Source organism: Ceratotherium simum, chromosome 8 (genome assembly GCF_057802395.1).
Source record: "Ceratotherium simum simum isolate JZ-2026a chromosome 8, ASM5780239v1, whole genome shotgun sequence".
NCBI classification, from domain to species: domain Eukaryota; kingdom Metazoa; phylum Chordata; class Mammalia; order Perissodactyla; family Rhinocerotidae; genus Ceratotherium; species Ceratotherium simum.
In genome coordinates, this window is record NC_141907.1 from 22,384,540 (window position 1) to 22,409,514 (window position 24,975).

At 39.1% G+C, this 24,975-nt stretch overlaps 1 long non-coding RNA gene across 4 annotated transcripts in view; it reads right to left on the reverse strand.

Annotated features, from left to right (window-relative positions):
* Positions 1 to 281: 281 nt before the first annotated feature.
* Positions 282 to 24,975, reverse strand: part of LOC147916411 (uncharacterized) — a 94,379-nt gene continuing 69,685 nt past the window's right edge. For all 4 annotated transcript variants that reach the window (XR_015552897.1, XR_015552894.1, XR_015552895.1 and 1 more), the window contains one exon: positions 282 to 2,953. This is a non-coding gene — a long non-coding RNA (uncharacterized LOC147916411). The remainder of the gene's footprint in view (positions 2,954 to 24,975) is intronic.

Consider the following 24,975-nt stretch of genomic DNA (forward strand, 5'->3'; position numbering starts at 1 on the left):
GCCCACTTTTATGCCTGGGGTCTTAGCTGGCACGCCTGTGATGTCTGTAACGTCAAGAATAACTGGGCCTCCTTAACTGGAGTTTGGCTTGGGCTTTTTCTCAGGTTGGCAGCATTCTATTAGTCAAAGCACTTTGCACGGACATTAAGACTCAAGGGGTGGAGGGATAGATCCCATCTGTTGGTGGGAGGAAGGTCAAAATCTCATGGCAATGTGATTTTGGAAGGGGAAAATTTTGTAGCCAAGTTCTACAATTTACTAGAGATTGATATCTGGAAAGGAGAGAAATTTTAAAGGAGAGTTTTTGTGTTTTTTTAATTTTCAAGGAGGATTTTTTTAATAAATGGGAGAAATGTGAGTATTCATAAAGATTCAGCCAGAGGGCTAAGCATTAAGGAGAGTTAGAAGGTTTAGGCAATAGAGTAGATAACTGTCGGAGCAAGTTTCTAGAGGTAGTGGTGGAAAATGGGATCAAAGCCGTAGGACTGATTATCCTGCATTTGGCAGAGGAGAGAGACCACTTATGTGAGTCAGAAAGGAAGGAACAAAGATATGCAACTAAATTTGGATGGGGATTGATAGTTGAAGTAATTCTTCCCCGAGTGTCATTAGCTTTCTTGATGAGGTAAATGGCAATATAATTCGCTGACAGTTATGGAAATTGTAACTTGAAGATGATAAATATTTAAAAATAAATCCTGGGGGCAGTGAGAGAGTTCATTGACCAGGGAAGAATTAAAGGGTTGCTGATCTGTGTTGAGGGCTCAGGTGAGGGTGACGACAAAGAATTTTAACGGCAAGCAATGAGGAGCTGTTAACGGAGAGTCACACAGGGAACAGCATGGTTTAACTTTCATTTTTGAAGGATGACACCGGCAACATTGTGGGAAATAAGCCACAGGGAGACCAGGTCAGAAGTAGGACCTCCTGTATCTTAATTTCGATGGCTATAACAAATTACCACAGACTACTTGGCTTATAAACAGCAGGAATTTATTTCTCACAGTTCTAGAGGCTGAAAGTCTGAGATCAGAATGGCAGCATGGCCAGATTCTGGTGAGAACCTTCTTCTAGGTTGCAGACAGCCAACTTCTCCTTGTATCTTCACAAGGTGGAAAGAGGGTGAGGGAGCTCACTGGGACCCCTTTTATAAGGGCACTAATCCTATTCATGAGGGCTCCATCCTCATGACATAATCACCTCCTGAAGGCCCCACCTCCTAACACCATCACATTGGGGGTTAGGACTTCAACATGAATTTTGAGGGGACACGAACGTTCAGTCTGTTGCACCCTGTCACGAGGCTCTTCCAGTTACTATTGCTGCATAACAAATTTCCCTCGCACACAGCAGCTTAATTTACTATGGTGAGATAGTCACGGATTATGTGGGTCAGGAATACAGAAAGGAGACCACAGGGACAGCTTATTTATGTTCCATGACGCTGGGGGCTGCATGGGGTTCCATGAAAGCTGCAGGGGGCTGAGATCACGTGAAAGCTTGTTCACTCATAAGGCTGGTCCCTGGGCTGGGAGAAATAGACTGCTGACTAGACCACCTATTTGTGACTGCTCCGTATGGCTCCACATCCTTGCAGCACAGCTGAGGGTTAGTTTGATTCTAATGTGCTGGCTCAGGGCTCCAAGTACGACATGCGGGTTTTAGCAAACGGGTAGAAGGCGAATCACACTTTATGACCCAGCTTTAGAAGTTGCATGTAGTTACTTCCACAGCATTCTGTTGCTTATAAGCAAGTCATAAAACCACACAGATTCCAGTGAAGGAGAAATAGTTTGCCCCTCTTGATGAATAAGCAGCAAGTTTCTAGAAGACCATGTGGGATGGGAGATCTTCTTGAAGCCATCTTTAGAAAATACAGTCTGTCACAGAGGCTTTGCAGTCCTCTGAGTGAAAAGCGTTGAAGCTTGGAAGTAAGGTAACAGTAGCAGAGGTAGAGAGACAGGCTTGGGTCTGTAAAATACGCCATCTATATAATCGACATAACTGATTACATCTAAATTTTCTTCTTTACGGAGAATGTCCAGGCATATGGTCAAAAATGCCTACTCAGGGGCTGGCCCGGTGGCGCAGTGGTTAAGTGCACGGGCTCCGCTTCGACGGCCCAGGGTTTGCAGGTTTGGATCCTGGGCGTGCACCGATGCACCACTTGTCAAGCCGTGCTGTGGCGGCGTCCCATATAAAGTGGAGGAAGATGGGCACGGATGTTAGCCCACGGCCAATCTTCCTCAGCAAAAAGAGGAGGATTGGCAACAGATGTTAGCTCAGGGCTAATCTTCCTCACACACACAAAAAAATGCCTACTCACTAAAACTATGTCTTATATTTTCACTTCTCTATCTAACCAAGTCTTAGAGCATTTTTTTCACTCACTGTATATAGCATTGTAGAGGCTTATAAAGAAAGAGAAGTTATGGTCCCTTTACTGGGATACACAGAGGCTATTAAGAGATACAAGGCTCAAGTACCCAGGAGAGAAAATGTCACATACAAACTCCTTTTAAAAATGGAATGTAACTACAACTTTTCAAAATGACATACATAAGTCAATGCCATGGGAAAAGAAAATTTGAATATTTGAAGAGATAACTGACATATTGTGTTGGGGAAATGCAAAATATTTGGGTGAAATGTACAACTACTTGGTGGAAAGCAAAACTCAGGCTTTTCCTCAGGCTTTTATCTTCTTTCTTTTTGAGGTTGTAAATAGACATCTTTTTATATTTTTCACACATTCAGATGAACTGGCATGCTTTTTTTTTCTAAACTGATTAAATACATTTATTTAAAAATCTACTTTCTGTTTCCATGGATCTCCTTGGTGAAAGGTACCATGTGGAGTGAGCCTCACCTCTGGAGGACAGGAATCTTTAACTTCCTTTGGATGTTTTTACCGCTTGGGTGTTTTGTTCATTTTGTGCCTTAGTTTTGTCATCTGAAAGAAAAGAATGAACCAAAGGCCGTCATAACTTGAAAGACCTTCATAAAGACAACTGGGTACAATAATGCAAAATGTTCATACACTCCTTCAAAAGACTTGCTAACTCAGGTGGAGCCAAAGGATTTGTCCTCAAGACGGGAATTCAGAACCAGAGCTGAGATTTGGCAAATAAAAGTGCGTGTCATAAAAGCCAGGAGGGAGCCTTTTCTCAGAAATATTTACACAGAGTTCTCAAGTGGCTGAAAATTTCTAAATGTCAAATACTAACGGCTGTTTTGGCTTTCATTTCTTATACTCAAAGTAATCAACTCTCCACACTAATATTTTCAAAGAGAATTCTGAAAATGAAATGACTAGAGTTACAACTTCAAAATTAAGAACTGGAGTGGCTGTTTAGCATTCTGATATTTATAAAAAGAATTGCTCTGTTTGCTTAGCTTGTACAGCTTATGTTTCCAGGAGTTTTCAATTTTGGTCTTGTTTTGTTTACTGAAAAGATTTTCTTTTCAAAGTAAGAACATTTTAATAAAGATTGTTTTGTGCCTTAAAAATATGCTGATGAAAGTTGGCTGCCAACTATTCGAGCCTAAAAACTACCTTTCAGGTTAAAATTCTCCACAGGATTTTTTTCCTCATTCATCTTGAGACCTAGTGTCCCAATTTTAACACTAAAAAAGTTATTTTGCTGCTTTTAATGATAAAAAATTTTAAATATTGATATTTTATGAATAGCTGAAGGGCCAGTTGATACTAAAGTGTAAAAATATTGGAAAGATATTTACTTACTAGCTGTGTGACCTTGGGAAGTTTACTTAATTTTCAGTTTCCTTGTGGAAAATGGGGTTAAAAATATTTCTTTGTAAGTTTCTTGTCAGTTTTAATTGGTATATTTTTATTCAACTGTCATTTATCGAACACTTTACACTCTGGGGATGGGCAGATGGACAGAATATAGCCCCCATGTTCCAGGAGCACTCTGTTTTGGGGCAAAATGGTTGATTTTTTTCCCCACATTGAACAACTAATAGTTGTAACATCATACACACAGAATCTTTATTTATTCTTTTAACATAAACAAACACATTAAATTATTCAATGGTTCATCACCAGAGGTTTCCCTCACTGCCTTCAAAGAAATAGAAAACGCTATCCTTTCTTCAACAGATTTTTAACTGCAAGATCAGCTTGATATCACTTGATAGTTGATTACATATATATATATAAAGTTATTTATATAAGAAGTTTATATATATGAAGTTTCTAGAGTAAATACTTAGCATTTGTTGTTATTTATGTTAACATGTTAATATACTCAGTTTTCCAAAAAGCACACCTTATTTGTGATCCCTCCTCCTTATCTTCTCTGGAATTTTTCACTTCCTTATTCCCGCAAATCTGAAATATGGCACTTCTTGTATAGTATTTTATTTATTTGTCCCTCTGTCTGACTTCTCAGATAGTTTGTTTGGTATCCCGGGATCCACGAGTAGGAAGAGTTTCAAAAAGAAGGTAGTGAATAAAAGAGTCAAATACTGCTGAGAGACACAGTACAGTAAGGAAGGAGAATGCACCCTTGTGATGGCGAAATTGGGGCATCTGGTGATGTTGGTAAGAGAAGTTGTGAGTGAGAGTTCGGTGAAGTGTGAGAAACAAAAACCTGAATGAAGTGGGTTAAAGAGAGAATTGGAGGTGAGGAATCAGGAAAGAAGTACAGACAAGTATTCCTGGAGTTTTTTTTAATTAAAGTGTTAAGGATAATTCCAAAGGAGCTACAAAGAGTCTGGAGCCTGAGGATTTGTGGTGGTTGCTAAGATGGGAGATAGTCACAGTGCTGTGTTGGTCAGAGAGATTCAGTAGAGAAGAAAGCATGGAGCTTGGCCGTGGCGAGAAGCCAGGGGGTTCCACTCATTGACAAAGGAGGATGAGCAGAGAATATAAATACAGATACAGACGGTAGGTAGGTCTAGTGAAAGGACGATTAAGTAGTCACCTCTGGTGCTTCTATTTTCTTAGAAAAATAAGGTGTATGATCAGTATCTGCGATGGTTAACTGTGTGCCAACTTGACTGGCCACAGGGTGTCCAGATGAAACATTATTTCTGGGTGTGTCTGTGAGGGTGTTTCTGGATGAGATTAGCGTTTGAATCAGTGGACTCAGTAGACTGCCCTCCCCATGTGGGTGGGCATCATCCAATCCATTGAGGGCAGAGGATAAAAGGCAGAGCAAGGAGGAATTTGCCCTTTTTTGCTCCCTGCCTGCTTGAGTTAGGATGCCTTATCTCATCGTCCCTGGCCCTCTGACTGGGATTTAAATCATAGGTTCTACTGGTTCTCAGACCTTCTGACTTGGATTGAGTTACACCACCAGTTTTCCTAGGTCTCCAGCTTGCAGACAGTAGATTATGGGACTTAGCCTCTGTAATTGTGTGAGACAATTTGTCATAATAAATAAACATATTTATATTTACTTATAAATCTATCTATCTATATGTATATATCCTACTGGTTCTGTTTCTGTGGAAAACCTTGACTAATGTAATACCTGAGAGTCAGTAAGGGGAAGGCATATGGAGACAAGAGGAGAGAGTATAAGAACTACAACTGTCTTTTTGGGAGGGGCACAGGGAATAGAGTATGGGATGTATTAGAGCTTCCAGGCAAGGCTGAAACCTTTCTTATTGCTTAAAAATTGTGTGCTTTTTCTTCCATCACCCTCAGCCGTGCAGATGTAGGCTCGTAGCAGGATGGTGGAGTTTAACCAGGGACTAGGATTTCCTTTTACGTAAGTGGAGGAAGAGAAGGACAGGAATTGAAAGTATGTACATGAAAGGAAACAGAGTACTCTTTCCTCTACCCTTCGTGATCTTATCCAGTTTCAAGGCCTGAAACGCCATTCATACCCTAATATCTTCCAAATACTATCATCATCTCAACTTTGTCCCAAAATTCCATATGCACCTTCCCAACTTTGCACTTGGACGTCTAATATGTATCTTGAACTTACAAAGTCCTAAATCAAAGTTTATATCTTCCCTTCAAAACTTTCTTCTTCTCATATTGTTCCTCATCTGAGTAAATGACAGCTGCATTCTTCTTACACAATATAAAATCTCAGAGTCATGATTCACTGTTATCTTGCTCTCACACCTCACATCCTCTCCACTTGCAGATAATGTTACCTCTCCCCTCAAAATATTTCAGAACCTGGCCATATCTCATTTTGTCTTCACTGCTACCACCTGGCCCAAGCCACCATCATGCCTTGTCTGTAATTGTTCCCTCTGCTTCTAATCCTACACCCTACACGCCAATACCAAATTGATAGAAAGAGTGGTCCTTAAACAACACAAGTCAGTTCATATCGTTACTCAGCTCGAAGCATGCCAATGGTTTCTCATCTCACTTAGGAAAATAGCTAAATCTTTAAAATAGACCAATGGGCCTTATATTTCTGGCCCTTTTCTCTCTGACTTCATCTTTTACCACTCTCCCCTTGTCACTCCGCTCCAGTCACACTGGTCTGGTTGCTGGCCCTAGAATATATTAGTTATTTTCCTTCCTAGTTGGCATTCTTCCATGGAATTCTCTTGTCTTAGATATCCGCATGGCTGGATCCCTGGTGAGGCCTACCCTGACCACTCTACTTCATGCAACAGCCTCTCCTCCCTACCTCTGTCATTTCCTAGCCTTTTCCTCTGACTTATTTTACAGTTAACTTGTGTGTGATGCACTGAACTCACATTGTGGCTAAATGGTCTTGTGTTTAAGGTGATAACTGACTAAAGTATAGCATCACTATTATAGAATAATAAATCTGAATTATATCCAAATATTATATATTTTTACATTTTTTCAATTTTATTAATAAAAATATAGTCATCACTTTTACAAATCTTGTCTTACAGAACTGAAATAATACCTTCTCAGCACTGTCAGGTGCTAGATTGTTCAGGCGACACTATATTACCTCTTTGTGATACTGATCAGGTGCTCATTTTCAAAGACTAGGATTCTTTTTTTCTAACTCTGCTCACATAAGGTACTTGTGATGGGGATATTCCTGATAGATTTCTAAGTTTTCACTTTTCTCCATGAGTAAATAACTAGGCAATGGCATCTCAACATCTCATTTTCACCTTCTAGACCTGAAGATTTTGTCAACGGTGTTGATGTAGTTTCATTGAAATAATCCCATAAATCATACCTTTTATACAGCTAGATAAAAGATGCTTACTGAATATTTTCAGAAGCAAATTTGAGATTTTTGCTTCACTTATTGTTTGTTATTTCTGATATTTTTGCTCTACATAATACCTTTAGAAAAATGTGATTTTGTTTACATAATCACAAGAAAACATAGATTTGGTAACATGGAAATGGTGCAAAAAAATGGCTTAAAGATAACTAAATTCTCTCTTAGCTTCTATTGGTGTCTCAGCTTTCATTGCATTGATACTGATTTTAGCACCTGCTCTGGTGTAGAATGCTGTAGAAATTATCAGGTGAGAAATACATACACTGTCAAGGTTTATCAAGTTTACTTGTAGTTTCCAGAAAATAAATTTTTTTCTCTGCAAACAAAAGTCCATTCACTTCAGTGTTATTATATGCTAAGTACAGCAGAAGATACTCTTTTGCTCCAGAATCTGTTTTTAAGCTTGTAATCGCTGCTGCTCCATCCTGTTAGAACATTATATAAGAGCAGAACAACACAATAACAAAATCTGTGAGGACTGTGTGTATTAGGAATTTGTCTTTGGCTAAAAAAGAACGTGGTCAACTGTCTTTCTGACAATGGTCAGGAGTTCATTTATATCACACAGGGCTATAATCACTTCATGAACACTCAACTGAAGGGTGTTATTTTCTCTTCTGTAAATATTTCTTCTGTCAGAATTGTCATGTTGTTATCTGCATGATACCCAGAAATCTCTCGGCCGGCTGGTAGAAAAGAAGCATTGTTGAATTCCTCATAAATCCATATGCTGTCAAACATATTAAATAAAAGCATCTGTTGTTTCTGTATATCCAAATAACTAATTGACTAGACTGAAAGGAATACATTTAATATTATCATGGACTTTTGTGTATATAGAAAAGTATGGTGAATGAAGAAAGAAAAATGATTTTGCTAACATTTTTTCCAAAAGGAATTGTGAAACTAGAATTGATAAATTTTATAAATCTCCAAAATTATTTCTTTTTCAGGTATAAGATATAATAGATAATATGTAAAGATATATCTTTGTATATTATAAAGATATAATAATTTTTACTGTTTACTTCCATATTTATGCCCACTGAAAGTAAGCAAGCTCCATAGGAGAGGGTATTTTTTCTCTTTTGTTCGATTCTCCATCCCTAATGCCCAGAGCAATACCTGACATATTGATCGTGCTCAATAAATATTTGATAAACAAAGGAATGGTTTATAATAATCAGTCACCATTAGGCCTAAGGAGAAATGTGCAGACATGAGAAGGCTAAAGAGAAGAGCATGAAAAAATGGTGGAATCAAAATACTAGAAGTCTCTATGAAGTTCTAATATTTTTGGAGATTGGTTAATAGAGGTAGAAAGCTGGAAAGACAGGAGGTGAGGTTTTGAAAGTAGAGCAGTTAGTGGTAATGACAAAGTCTGGGGTACAAGACGAGAGTGGATGTTTGAGAGAGATTAAGGGGCAAAGATAATTCAAAGTGAAGAGGTTCAAAATCAGAGAAGCCAGGGTCCTGGGTAGATGCAATGCACTCTGGGGATGTACTAGGCTCTCAATTTCGTCACAATAACTTTTTTAGATTTACTGGGGAAGCACATATATCTGATGTTACTCACTGTGTGATGCTTCAACTCCAGACTATTCTAGATTTCTGCTTCCTCTGCAGCTATAATTACCTTCCTCACATTCTGAGTCTAGTTAAAAATAAATTTATGATAAAGGGACAGAAATGAGTCTTAGAATACAGATTTATCTGCTCTAAAATATACTCAGATAAAGTGTTTAAACAAGATAGAACTTTCTTTCTTTCTCATGGGACAATTCAGAGAGAGATAATCCAGATAGAACACCTCTATTTCTTGAGGTTTTCTAGGACCCCAAAGTATCTCAGTCTCATTGTTCCAGCAACACCTCGTTCAAAATGGTACGCTATTATATTTGATAGGTCCACCTGATATCTAGAAGAGGAAAGGGGGAAAGCAAGTACATGATTGTACACTTTCTATTGCCACCTAGAAGTATAATACAGTACTTTTGTTCATGTCTCATTGGCCACAAATGCCATATAAATACCTGTAAGGGAGACTAGGCATGTGGTCTACAGCTTGATAGCTAAGTTCCCAGCTAAAATCAGGAGATTCTATTTCTAAAATAAGGAGAGAATGTATCTTAGGCAGTCTAGGTCTTAAGTTTGTTAATGGCCAGGGTGATGACGAAGCCCCAAAAGTAATAGAAGCCAGGTGGTTGTGTTTAACTGTCAGGGAGCCAGAGAGCCACAATTACTGTAACAAAAAGTAAGGTTAAGGGGCAGCTAAGTGGGCTTGATATTTAGAGATGGTTAATAGACCCTGGTCTTCCTAGGGGAAAAATAGATGGACAGCCAAGGAGAGTGCTGCCTATTATCTATAATCAGAAAAGGCAAGAATGGAGGATTGCGGGGCTAAGGGCAGTCACTCCAATAAAACGTCATGACACCTTGTTCAGTTCCTGGACCTGAGCCAATTTTCAGATTTGTACTCAATGAGTCAAGAGAGAGACCCTGCAACATAACAGCAAGTATATACCCTAATGATTCCCCCAAAGACCCCTCTTCTTCTGACACAATATCTTCTCCAAATACACCTCTGGTTAGTTACTCAGGTGACTGTATACTGGCAAAAAAAGACCATCCAGATATATTGAAGACTGTTAGACACAGAGTTTGAGTTGACCTTGAAATCTGGACAACCAAACCTCTTAATGAGACCTCTATTAGGGTGGGGACTTACAGGGGCTAGGTAATAAATGGAATCCTGACTAACGTCCATCTTACTGTGATTCTGCTGTGTTCCTAGACCCACTTGGTTGGTACTTTTCTCTTCCCTAAGAGTATAATCAGGGTAGACACTTTTGAAAATTAGAATGAAGCCCACATTAGGTCCTTGGCCTGTGTGGCAAGAGCTATCAAATTGGGGAAGGTCAAGTAAAAGTTTCTACAAATGGACCTTGACCTCAGCCACGTTAGCCAACAACCAAAAACAAAACAAAATGAAACAACAAAACAAAAGAAAATGAACCCAACCCCCCAAACAAAACAAACAAACAAAAAGCTCAATATAGCATCCTAGGAGGAAGAACAGATATCAGTGCCACCTTTTCTTGAAGGATTTCTCCACTTAACTGACCATTCTGGCCCCTGCAGAAATCAGATGGACCTTTGAGGATGACTATAAACTACAGCAAGTTTAACCAAGTAGTGGCCCCAACTGCCGCTGTCTTGAAGGACATAGTATTGGTATTAGAGAAGATCATTAAGGCTTCAGGTACTTGGTATGCAGCCCCAGTCAGTACCATTTTCCAGAGGCCTATGATTTCTTATGGCAATTAAAAAATGCCTGATCCATAGTCATGGTTTTGCACACAACATAGCACCTGACCAGGGAACTCACCAGTAGGTGCAGGAATGGACTATGGAAAGAACACCAATAATTATCTGCAGTTTTACCCCAGGGTTATGTTAACTATCCCATACTCTGTCATAATATAGTCCAAAGAGACTGTGGCCATCTGAATATCCTGCGGCCTTCTGAATATCCTGTGGAATATCACATTGATGCATTACATGGGTGACATCATGTTGATAGGACAGGCCAAGCAAGAAGTGGCTAATATCATGATGGCCTTGATAAGATCCATGCTGTCCATGAGCCAGGAGATAAAATTACAAAGATGCAGGGAGCCTAGGAATCAGGGACATTTTAGGATACCCCTTCAGAGGTAAAAGAAAAATTGTGGCATCTTGCATTCCCCACCACTAAAAAGAAGCATGGTGGCTAGTAGTCCTTTTTGGGACTGAAGGCACTCATTCCTTACCTAGGAATGCCCCTCCAGCTCACATACTGAGGAGTATAGAGGGCTGTAAAATTCAAATATGGCTTGAAGCAGGAAAGGGCTCTGCAGCTGATCCAGGCCGTGGTAGAAGCTGTTTTCCTTCTTGAGCCATATAATCCAGCAGATCCCATGCTGTTGGAGGCATCAGTGGTATGGAGTTTATGACAAGTCTAAGTAGGGTTCTGAAGAAAGGTCAGACCATCTAGAGCAAAGAACTATACATCTTTCAAGAAAGAGCCCCTGACATGGTACTGACAATAGGGCACCGAACGATAATGCATCTGAAAATTCCTATTGTAAGCTGGCTGCTTTTGAACTTGCCAAATCATAAAGTTAAACATACTCAGCAGCAGTTCAGTACAATATGGAAATGGTATATTTTGGATCAAGCCTGTGTCGTAGAGCCAGTAGCCCAAGACTTCCCATGTCACTCATCACTGTTTCAACAGTGCTTCTCTGCCAGCACACACCTATAACCATATGGAAGGTCCTGTAAGACCAGCTGAAAGAGGAGGAAAAAGCTCAAACTTTGTTTAAGGATGGGTAAATTGATGTCAACCAAAAATGGATAGTGGTTGTATTACAGGCACATTTGCAAATGGCCTTGAAAGACAGCGGAGGGAGAAAAACCTTTCCAATAGGCAAAGCTATAATCGATGCAGCTGGTCACCTACTTTTCTGAAAGGAAAGGTGGGCTGAGATGAGAATACATGCAATTTTCTGGGAAGTGGCCACTAATCTAGCCAACTTCCTGGGAGCCTGGAAAGAGAAGGACTGGAAGTTCAGAGACAGGGAGGTCTAGGGCAGAGTCATGCGAATGAACATATGGTAGTGTGCCCAAAGTATGACAATTTTGCATCACACATAAGTACCCTCCAGTAAGTATCCATTAGAGAAAAAACACTGAACCAATAAGTTTTGATCCTGCCTCAACAACCACCCCAGAAGCAGCATGATGGTCGAAAGAACGGAATAGCGAGTTGCAGAGATGGTGGCATGGTTTCTCACTTACTAAGGCTGACCTCAATAATGTCACCTTTGAATGTCCAATCTACCAGCCACAGAGGCCAATGCTGATAAGGCACTATTCCTTGAGAAGACCAACAGACTTCTTGGTGGCAAGTAGACTGCATTGGGCCTCTTCTGTCCTGGAAGGGCCAGTGGCCAAGGATAGACATCTATTCTGAATTTGGTTTTCCCTTTCCTGCCTGCTGAGTCCTGGTCAGTATCACTTTCCAGAGGCTTATGGTTCCTTATAGCAATTAAAGAATGCCTGATCCATAGGCATAGATTCTCAGACAACATAGCATCTGACCAGGGAACTCACCAGTAGGGGCAGGAATGGATCCGTGACTTGGGATACACTGGTTGTGTTGTATACTAAAACAGCCAGAAGCTACTATCTCTACAGAGTATTTGAATGGTCTATTGAAGACACAGCTGAAGTGTGAGCTCAGAGGCAGTACTCTTCAAGAAGGATGTCCCATTCTTCAGGACACAATAACTGAATCAGCTCCTTCCATATGATACTGATTCCACAATAGGAAGAATTAATGAGCTAGAAACTAAGAGGTAGAAACATGAGGGCCCCACTTACCATTCTCCCCAAGAATCCTCTGTAGGACTTTGTATTTGTGTCCCTACAATGCTGGAACCTGTAGGGTTAAATATCCTGGTCCCTAAAAGGAGAGATTTGTTGCCAGTAACACAGCAATCGTTCCATTGAACTATAAACTTCAGCTGCCACCTGGGAACATTGGACTCAATATCCAGTTATCAGCATGCAAAAAGATAAATCACCATCTTATCAGAGGTAATTGATGCTGATCACTAGAGTGAGAAAGGGCTACTTCTACACAGTGGGAAGAGGGAAGTGTACTGTGGAATACAGCGGATTTACTTGGGTATTGCTTGATACTCCCTTGCCCAATTATAACTGAGAATGGTCATGCATAGCGACATTGGCTTGAGAAGGTTAGGATTAACAAGGGCTCAAACCATTCAGGAATGAAGGCTTGGGTCACACCAGCATGTAAGCCGCTAAAACCTGTAGAGATAATAGCCGAGGTTGAGAAGAATTTAGAAGATAGTGGAGGAGGGAGACAGTGAATACCAATCAAAGCCCTGAGACCAACTGAAACTCACTAATATGTCCACTACTTAGGTTAAGAAATAGACTATTACCAGCACCCAAAAGCCTCTGTCATGGTCCCTCCCAATCATTTCCCCTCCCTACCCCTTCCTTCTGAAAGTTGAACTTCTATCCTGAGTTCTAACAACATAGAGCAGCTTTTCCTCATTTCTAGAACTTTCTGCAAGTGGAATCACACAGTGTGTGCTCTTTTGTGTCTGGCTTCTTTTAGTCAATATTTTGTTTGGGTGTTTTATGTATATGGTAAAGTTTGGCATTAGATTGTCTGTTTATTTACCTTATACTATTCCATTTTATATCCTAACAAAATGTATTTATTCTTGTTACAGTTGATGGACATTTAGATTTTTCCAGTTTGAGGCTGTTACACATATTGTTGTCAAGAATGTTCTAGTACATGATTTTTGGTTGAAATGTGAACATAGTGCACCCATTTCTATTGAGTCTTTACCTGGAAGTGAAATTGCTAGGTCATTGAATATGCGTATGGTCAACTCCAGTAGATAATGACAAAGAGTTTTTCAAAGCAATTTTACCAATTGATACCTCACCAGTGATGAATCAAAGCTACAGTTGATCTGCTTTATTGTCAATACTTATTTGAATACTAATAGTAGAAAAATTAATGAGAATTGTATAATTACAATAATAATGCAACTAATGACAACAAGTTTTACAAAGAAATCAAACAGACATAGGAAATCTTTGAATGATTTTATCCAGAGATTTATATTGGCTCTGCCAAAGTATCCATATTTTTAACATTACCAATGAAATCTTTGGGCGAGGGATTTTTAAATAAATCTGTATCTATCTCGAAGGAACAGAATTTTTTAACACTCATTTCGAAGTAAATTTATAAAATGCACATCTGTGAAAAAGTAACTTCATAAAGGAATCTTTTTACACAACAATAAATTTTTATAAATATATTGATTAATCTGACAATTGCAGCTAAATCTTAAATATAGCACCTCCCGACAATTTCTGAAGTTAGTTCCTCCTCATTTTGTCAACCAAGCTTAGGTAAAATGTTTTGCAAGTACGTTTTCATCTTAGTGTGGAAATTGTATCGAAGTACTAAAAGGTTATAAGGTGGTTGCTCATCCTTTCCAATAACATGCTTATATATAACAATTTTAAAAAATAAATTTCCTCTTTCAAATTGACACTATTATATAGTTGGTAGAAATCGGAGATTGCTGTTTGTTATTGGCTGATGTGGAAATACCATCTGGCAGAGAAAATATGGAGCAAGTAAGACAGAAGTTACATTAAGATTCTTGAGGTTGGGGGGGGCGGAGTCAAGATGGCGGCATAGGCAGACTCTGAACTCACCTCCTCCCGTGGACACAGCCAATTTACAACTACTCGTGGAAAAATTACCCCTGAGACAGAACTGAAAACTGGATAAGAGGAACTCCTGCAACAACGGACAATCCTAACTGGGGTAGAAGAGGCAGGGAGCTCCCTTCTGGAGAGGACTTGCCGCCTTCACAAGCCGCCAGCTTCAGGGCCGCCGGGAGCAGCTCACAGTGCGCAGCCTCCCTGGAGGCCGGGGCCCTGAGCCGAGGCGCCCCGCTGGGCATTTTGTGGACCCAGCATAATTGAGACCAGCAGCATAATATCTGACTTTGCCTGCTACTAAAGCCTTGGGTAGCACCCCCAGAAAACCCGGTTCACAAAGAAACTAAAACTGGCTCTTAAAGGGCCCGGCACAAACTCACCCTTTCCAGAAAGCATCCTAAAATCACCAGAAAGAAAGGTGCACAGTGCTTCGGTGACAAGAGACTCACCTAATAGGCCCTGAGTGCATCTCGGTGAGGGGTGAGACCTCTCAGGGACTGGGACATTGGCGGCGGCCATTGTTGTGGCCTGGTGTGGCGTGCTGACACAGGCGCCATTGGAGTTCTCCCTGAGACCTGCTAGCCCAGGGTCTGCTCCACCCGCTAGAGCACCGATTTAATCCAGCTCAGCCAGGGCAGGCAGCCCACCCTAGAACTAGCCCCACCCAACAACAAGCCCTCAGGCAGCGTGTGGGCCTGCATGGGTGGTGACTGGATTCTCTGCAGCCTGGCAACTGAGCTGACTTGAGCGGGGCAGGGTGTGCACAAGGAGCGGGTGGAGAGTGTGGGGCGGTGGCAGAGTGTGTGGGGCTCCCGCCGTGGAGAGACTGGGTCCACTTGCAGGGGAGGTCGGCGCTCACACGGGGCAGGACTGTGTTGACTGTGTGTGTGGACCTGTGGGCGGCAGGGCTTCTCAGCCACAGAAGACTTGTACTTCTCAAAGACCCACATAGGAGGTTTGCCCCACCTTCAAAGCCTGAAACAATTGGGTGCTCCTGTGCCTGAGGCCAGCCCCACCCAGCTGCAATCCTCAGAGAGCTGACAAGAGACCTAATAGGCTAGAGGCTTACAGCAATTGTAAGGCCTGAGCCTAACAACCTGCCATGGTGAGGGGCCTACTCACTTAAAGAAATACTGCAACACAAATGTGGTATTAGAACTTGCAGCCAACTGTGCTGGGGCTCCCCACAGCTGATAAAGAGACTGAAGGGCCCACAACAACTACAAGCAGCTGAGCATTACAACAGCTGGCCAGGAGCATAACTCAGCCTCCTGGGCGCCTACAGGGAGAGCAAACAGGCCACAGCAGAAGGATACACGTAGCCCACATAGGGGTCACCCCTGGAACATTAAGAACTGAGAGGAAGCACACTGGAAGCCTCCTAAGCCATCACTTACATAAGGTCACCTATCCAAGAGCAGGAGACGTAGCTGACCTACCTAATCGTAGACACAAGCACAGGGAAAGAGGCAAAATGAAGAGGCAAAGAATACATTCAAGTAAGGGAACAGGACAAAACCCCAGAAAAGGAACTTAGTGAAACAGAAATGAGCAACCTACCCGACAGAGAGTTCAAACTAAGAGTGTTAAGGATGCTCACTGATCTGGGAGAAGAATAGATGGACTCAGTGAGAATGTCAACAAAGAAATGGAAGATATAAAAAGAACCAATCAGAAATGAAGAATACAATACTGGAAATGAAAAACTCATTAGAGGACTCAAAAGCAGAGTAGAGGATACAGAAGAACGGATCAGTGAGCTGGAAGAAAGACTAGAAGAAATTACCCAAGGTGAACAGGTAAAGAGAAAAGAATTAAAAGAGTGAGGACAGTCTAAGGGACTTCTGGGACAACATCAAGCGCACTAACATCCGTGTTATAGGTGTCCCGGAAGGAGAAGAAGCGAGACAAAGGGCAGAGAATCTATTTCAAGAAATAATAGATGAAAACTTCCCTAACCTAAGGAAGGAAACAGACATCCAGGTACAGGAGGCACAGAGAGCCCCAAACAAGATAAACCCAAAGAGGCCCACACCAAGACACATCATAATCAGAATGTCCAGAATTAAAGATAAAGAGAGAATCCTAAAAACTTGCAAGAGAATGTCAAGTTACATACAAAGGAAACCCCATAAGGCTATCAGCTGACTTCTCAGCAGAAACCTTACAGGCTAGAAGAGAATGGCATGATATATTTAAAGTGCTAAAGGAAAAAACTTACAGCCAAGAATACTCTACCCAGCAAGGTTATCATTCAAAATGGAAGGAGAGATCAAAATTTTCCCAGATAAGCAAAAATTAAAGGAGTTTGTCACCAAGAAACCAGTGTTACAAGAAATGTTAAAGGGACTGATTTGGGGAAAAGAAGACCACAAATAGGAAAAATTATCTATTTCCACGATTAGAAGCGTAATGGATACAAATGCACAAAAAAGAGGTTGGATATGATATCAAAAAGCATAAAAGGAGGGAGGAGGGAGTTAAAGAGTACAGCTTTCAGACAGAGGTCAAACTAAAGTGACCATCAAATCTGTATAGAAGAAGAAAGGAACAGAGAAGGACTACTTAAACACTGAGGAAAAAAAAAAAAAAAAAAGTTAAAAAATGGCAATAAGTATGTACTTATCAATAGCTACTTTAAAAGTCAATGGACTAAATGCTCCAATTAAAAGGCATAGGGTGGCTGACTGGATAAAAAAAACAAGACCCATATATATGCTGCATACAAGAGACACACTTCAGACCTAAAGACACTCACAAACTGAAAGCGAAGGGATGGAAAAAGATACTCACGCAAATGGCAATGAAAAGAAAGCTGGGGTAGCAGTACTCATATCAGACAAAATAGACTTTAAAACAAAAACTGTAAAAGCAGAGACAAAGAAGGGCATTACATAATGATCAAAGGAACAATCCAACAAGAGGATATAACACTTGTAAATATCTCGCACCCAATGTAGGTGCACCTAAATATATAAAGCAATTATTAACAGACATAAAAACAGAAATAGACAGTAACACAATAATAGTAGGGGACTTTAACACTCACTTACACCAACGGATAGATCATCCAAACAGAAGATCAATAAAAACATTGGCCTTAAGCGACACACTAGAACAGATGGACCTAGTAGATATATAGAGCATTCCATCCAAAAACCGAAGAATACCGTTCTTTTCAAATGCACATGGAGCGTTCTCCAGGATTGATCACATATTAGGCCACAAAACAAGTCTCCATAAATTTAAGAAGATTGAAATAAAACCAAGCATCTTTTCTGTCCACAAAGGGATGAAACTTGAAATCAACTATAGGAAGAAAAATCAGAAAAGCCACAAATACATGGAGATTAAACAAAATGCTACTGAACAACGACTGGGTTAACGAAGAAATCAAGAAGAAATCAAAAATACCTGAGACAAATGAAAATGAAAATCGACATGCCAGAATTTATGGGATACAGCAAAAGCGGTTCTAAGAGGAAGTTTATAGCAATACAGGCCTATCTCAACAAACAAGAAAAATCTCAAATAAACAATCTAACAAGGCACCTAAAGGAACTGGAAAAAGAAGAACAAACAAAGCCCAAAATCAGTAGAAGAAGGGAAAGAATAAAAATCAGAACAAAAATAAATGAAAAAGAAGCCAAAAAACAATAGAAAAAATAAAAAAAACCAAGAGCTGGTTCTTTGAAAAGATCAACAAAATAGACAAACCTTTAGCTAGACTCACCAAGAAAAAAAGAGAAGGCACAAATAAGTAAAATCAGAAATGAAAAGGAGTGGTTACAACAGACACCTCAGAAATACAAAAGATTATAAGAAGAATACTATGAAAACTATATGCCAACCAATTCGACAATCTGGAAGAAATGGATAAATTCTTAGAATCATACAACCTTCCAAAACTGGATCAAGAAAGAAGTAGAGAATTTGAATAGACCAATCACCAGTAAGGAGATCGAAACAGTAATCAAAAACCTCCCCAAAAATATAAAGTCCAGGACAGACGGCTTCCTGGTGAATTCTACCAAACATTCAAAGAAGACTTAATACCTATTCTTCTCAAACTCTTCCAAAAAAATTGAGGAGGAGGAAGCTCCGTAACTCATTCTCTGAAGCTGACATTACCCTGATACCAAAACCAGACAAGGACAACACAAAAAGAAAATTACAGGCCAATATCACTGATGAACATCGATCACGAAAATCCTCAACAAAATACTAGCAAATCGCATACAACAATACGTTAAAAGATTATACACCATGATCAAGTGGGATTTATTCCAGGTATGCAGGGATGGTTTAACATTACTTAAATCAATCAAGCGTAATACACCACATTAATAAAATGAAGAACAAAAATCACATGATCATCTCAATAGATGCAGAGAAAGCATTTGACAAGATCAGCATCCATTTATGATAAAAACTCTGAATAAAATGGGGTATAGAAGGAAAGTACCTCAACATAATAAAGACCATATGTATGAAAACCCAGCTAATATCATCCTCAATGGTGAAAAACTGAAAGCTATCCCTCTAAGAACAGGAACCAGACAAGGATGCCCACTGTCACCACTCCTATTTAACATAGTATTGGAAGTCCTAGCCAGAGGTCTCAGGCAAGAAGAAAGAAATAAAAGGGATCAAATTGGAAAGGAAAAGTGAAACTGTCACTATTTGCAGATGACATGATTTTATATATAGAAAACCCTAAAGAATCCACCAGAAAACTTTTAGAAGTAATAAACTAATATGGGAAAGTTTGCAGGATACAAAATCAACATACAAAAATCAGTTTGCATTTCTGTACACTAACAACGAAGTAGCAGAAAAGAAAATTAAGAATACCATCCCATTTACAATAGCAACAAAAAGAATAAAATACCTAGGAATAAACTTAACCAAAGAGGTGAAAGATCTGTACACGAAAACTATAAAACATTTCTGAAAAGAAATTGAAGAAGACACAAAGAAATGGAAGAATATTCCGTGCTCTTGGATTGGAAGAATTAACATAGTTAAGATGTCCATACTTCCTAAAGCCATCTATAGATTCAATACAATCTATCAAAGTTCCAACAACATTTTTCAGAAATAGAACAAAGAATCCTAAAATTTATATGGAACAACAAAAGACCCCGAATAGCTAAAGGAATCACAGAAAAGAACAAAGCTGGAGGTATCACACTCCCTGATTTCAAAATATACTACAAAGCTATAGTAACAAAACAGCATGGTACTGGCACAAAAACAGACACACAGATCAATGGAATAGAATCGAAAGCCCAGAAATAAACCCACACATCTATGGACAGCTAATCTTTGACAAAGGAGCCAAGAACATACAATGGGGGAAAAGAAAGTCTCGTCAACAAATGGTGGTGGAGAAAACTGGATAGCCACATGCAAAAAATGAAAGTAGACCCTTACCTTACACCATGCACAAAAATTAACTCCAAATGGAATAAAGACTTGAATGTAAGACCTGAAACTATGAAACTTCTAGAAGAAAACATAGGCAATCACGCTCTTCGACATCGGTCTTAGCAACATATTTTTCAAGCACCATGTCTGACCGGGCAAGAGAAACAATAGAAAAAATAAACAAATGGGACTACATCAAACTAAAAAGCTTCCGCACAGCAGCAAGGAAACCATCAACAAAACGAAAAAAGACAACCTAACAATTGGGAGAAGATATTTGCAAACCATACATCTGATAGGCTTAATCTCCAAAATATATAAAGAACTCATGCATCTCAACAACAAAAAACTACCAACCCAATTAAAAATGGGCAAAGACCTGAACAGACATTTCTCCAAAGAAGATATACAGATGGCCAACAGACACATGAAAAGATGTTCAAAATCACTAACTATCAGGAAATGCAAATCAAAACTACAATGAGATATCACCTCACGCCCGTCAGAATGGCTATAATTAACAAGACAGGAAACAACATGTGTTGGAGAGGTTGTGGAGAGAAGGGAACTCTCATACACTGCTGGTGGGAGTGCAAACTGGTGCAGCCACTATGGAAAACAGTATGGAGATTCCTCAAAAAATCAACGATAGAACTACCATATGATCCAGTTATTCCACTGTTGGGTATTTATCCAAAGAACTTGAAAACACCAATTTGCAAAGGTACATGCACCCCTGTGTTCATTGCAGCCTTATTCACAATAGCCAAGACTTGGAAGCAACCTAAGTGCCCATCAAGGGACGATTGGATAAAAAGCTGTGGTATATATACACAATGGAATACTACTCAGCCATAAGAAACGATGAAATCCAGCCATTTGTGACAACATGGATGGACATTGAGGGCATGATGCAAAGTGAAATAAGTCAGAGGAGAAGGTCAAATACCGTATGATTTCCTTCATTAAGTAGTAGATAATAACAATAATAAACAAACACATAGGGACAGAGATTGGATTGGTGGTTACCAGAGGGGAAGGGGAGGAGGAGGGTGAAAGGGATAATTGGGTACATGTGTGTGGTGATGGGTTGTAATTAGTATTTTGGTGGTGAACATGATGTAATCTATGCAGAAATAGAAGTACAATGATGTACACCTGAAATTTTTACAATGTTATAAACCAATGTTACTGCAATAAACAAAAAATTAAAAAAAAAAAAAAAAAAAAAAAGATTCTTGAGGTTGGGAATGATCCCAGAAATAAGCAAGAATCCCTGGCCACATCTTTGACTCTAAGCTTGATGGGAGCTTTATGAGTTGATAAACCCTGGGTGGTAGCCAATGGGAGATTATGCTAGGGAAAGCAGTTGTCAGAGGACCCAAAACTAGTGCTGAATTAATAAAAATAGAGTATGCTGGTACTTTGTGAAAACTGAAGAGCTTTTAAAATAAGCTTCCATTTAATAGAATATTATGCAGTAAAAAAATACATTCAAAGCACTTATCGGAAATCAGGTCTTTTGTAGAAATCCAGAAGTTCTTCAAAAGTTATCTTTTATGTCTAAAACCACTTTGTATGGAAATTATATTAGCAGAAAGATCCTAAAACTGAGCTGTGCAAAGGGGAAGTTGGAGGTGGCAACAATTGGATAGAAAATGACAATTAGCTTTGTCTAGGATACCTATGAAATGACCACAGGTGGCATTGTTGACTTAGAAAAAGAGTTGTCGACAGTGATAATTCTCAGGTTTAATAAGAGAACAAAAGTTCAAGTTTGTTATCAGAATACTAAGATAGAATATGCTTACAAGGTGTTGATATGACCCTTAACATATTAATAGTCATATTATTGATTAATGAAACAGAGGGCTTTAGACTACTCCTGTAATCAAATGTTAATATTAATTATAAAAACGTTATTTCTGATGTAAAAAATAATTGGCATAGTGGATTAATAGAGAGTATGCACTGACACATAATTTATACATTCAAATATAAGTAGAGATTATCTCAATCTAGACACTGCTGATTTTCTGTGCATTGCATTGTTAACATCATGACTTTAGATTTTCCTTCATTCTGCCATGATTATAGCAGGGTACCATTTTAATCTTTCGCAAAATATTAAAAGATTCCATGATAGCTTTCAAAAAAATGGGCAAAAAGTTAAAATGAAGATGAAAATAGCTTCTAGACCATTTAGATAAGGCAGATGTCACTATAATTGAAGTCAGGGATGAAATATATACCTTACTTGATTAAATTTAGCTCTGAACTTAGACATAAAGACAGAAATGGAAAGAACCTTACATAGTTCTCATGGAAAATATACAAAGTTTCAATAGATTTTTCTCCCTCTCTCACATTCCTTCTTTAAGTTATTCCATAAACTATAAAGAATAGCCCATTCTTGACATGTTTTGTTTCTCCTTAAAAATTTGTATCAAAATCTATTTTTTTCTGACAGTCCACCCTGCATTGTAAAATAATATCACAGACTGAGTCTACGTGGGAGGATAGAAGAGTCCTACTGAAGGTAATATTCCAAATAGGCCACATCCATATGCCTCAGAGATTCTTTATGTTTATGCCATTTAAAAAGACAAGACTAGATATCCTGAATTTGAATACTGGTGCTGATGGTTTTATCTTTATGAATTTTGGTAAATTATTTGACTTCTTTGAGGCTCACTTTCCACATTTGAAGATGATGCCAACAGTACGTACCTTGAGGGTTTGTTGTAGGGATTATAACACAGTAAGCTACTTAAAAAAATCCTTGATGAGGGGCTGCCCCATGGCCTAGAGGTTAAGTTCGGCACGCTCCACTTCGGTGGCCTGGATGTGGTTTCCAGGTGCAGACCTACACCATTTGTCGGCAGCCATGCTGTGGCAGCAACCCACATACAAAATAGAGGCAGATTGGCGCAGATATTAGCTCAGGGTGAATCTTCTTCAGCAAAAACAAAACAGAACAAAACAAAACTTGATGAATCAATGAATCCTTGAATAATGTATGTAAAATCTTTGGCACCAGACTTTGGAAAAAGGCTATTTTCAACAACAATTCTTTCCTGCTAAGACAAATTTGTAAATGTTTAGAAAAAGATATTGACCTGTTGCATGAATATAAATTGTATTTTGTGGAAGAACAAGCCTTAGATTAATTTCTTTTGATTTTCTCTGCTTAAAGATATCTTCTGTGTACTTACAAAGAGGCAAGTCTATGATACTGAGCCACAAACACTGCAACTCTGAGGAGTCAAACAGCTTCTGTAGCTTGTTTTGCTATTTTCTCTGACTGCTTAAGTGATATTGAAAGATCTTTCTCCGGCAGCCTATTTTGTGACAAGAACATGGAATATCAGAGAAACCCTGTGTAAGAACATACATAAGCTACACATAAATGCAGTCCTCCAATGAGTCTGGGGATCAAACTTTGTTTTCTATACTGTTTTATATGCTCCAAATACTGTAGTGTCTTTTTCAACTTCATTTTTTTTTCTTAGAGGCTAAGTGCTCTGCTGTTCAAGGATTGACATTCTGGGTCTAGTGTCACACAGCTCTGTGTATAATTCTCACTTTAATCTCTTGTCCTACATTATCCTTATGTTTGCGGGTAGCTGTGCTTTCAAGACTCCATTCAGGTTGTTCAACAGAAAGACTCCTTGAGGAATCAAATATTTCTTGCCAATTTGTACTGAAGCTGCAGTTTAAACGAAATACCAAAACATAAGCTATAGCTTCATTCAGGGAGTCACTTGTTCCCAGAGTCTTTAAATTGGCCATTATCAAGGTCACTACGGCTGGATGAACTTTATCTTGCAGCCTCTGAGCCTCCCAAGCCTCACAGTAACCTTGAAGTATTGCCAAGGAAAATTTGAGTGTCTCTAAACCTAGCATCTGATCAGATTTATTCTTAAACGCAAGGATACAATTATTTTACTTCTACTTAAATCTAAAATCCTTTTTGAAAAAATTGAAAAAAAACCTGTAAATCTTCATTTGTTGTCATGCTATCTCTTAAATTGCTAACACTGTTCTCTGAGTCGTTTCATTAATTGCTTTAAAACTCAAATTCAGAGGAGTGTAATTCTGTGTATAGCTTTATTAATCCTAGTTTTGTTTTTGTCTTGTTTCCTCCCACAGGATAACCTCAAACCTTGATTAGTTATTTAAAAATCAATATCTTATAAAGGGAAAATTGCTTTTATATCTTACTTTACAGGGTTTCGCCACACAGCATTATTGGTTTAAATAAAGAAATGTTAACTATTTGAATCAAAAGTAAACCTTATACATGGCTGATATGCAGCAGACTCAGTAGGCGTGTGCTACTGCGTGGCAAAGGAAAACACATTTAAAGTAGTTTATCATCTACTTATTCTCCAAAATTCATTTAAAATTAGGCTCAGTTCTGCTAATTGGCAGCTTATTGTAGTATCCATTTGTTTTGTGATTTTTGTTTGCTTCTTTTTAAACGACACATGGTTTTAAGAGGTTGGTGTTCAGAAATTTTTAAATTTCCAATTAGAGGTAACTTATTCCATCATTAAAACAGTGGCCAGTCATCCATTTATGCTGATTATGTGTATTTACTTTATTTACATTTTCAGTCTTCTAGTAGGAGCTGAAGTCAGAGACTGAAAATCCTCCTTTGCCTTCCTAGTACTTATTACACGAGCAATGTGGACTTTCTTGTTTTCTTGTTGTTCTCCGTTCAAACTGTCTCTAGGCCTAGCCTTCGAGTGAAGTGTAGCTGTCATGTTTAGAATCACTGTGTGGGAGTTTGTCAGAGGTGAAAATGCCCTTCTAGTGTTACAGGTTTCCCCCGTTATTCGAAAGTAGAGCATTCCTATGAAACCTTTCGTAAGCCAAAATGGCCTAGAGCGAAGAAGTAATTACCATTAATTTACATGGGAAAACTCTTTGAGCATTTCCAGACTGAAAAAATAACCTACCAAATCATACCAAATGACAAAACCCAAAAGAACACTAG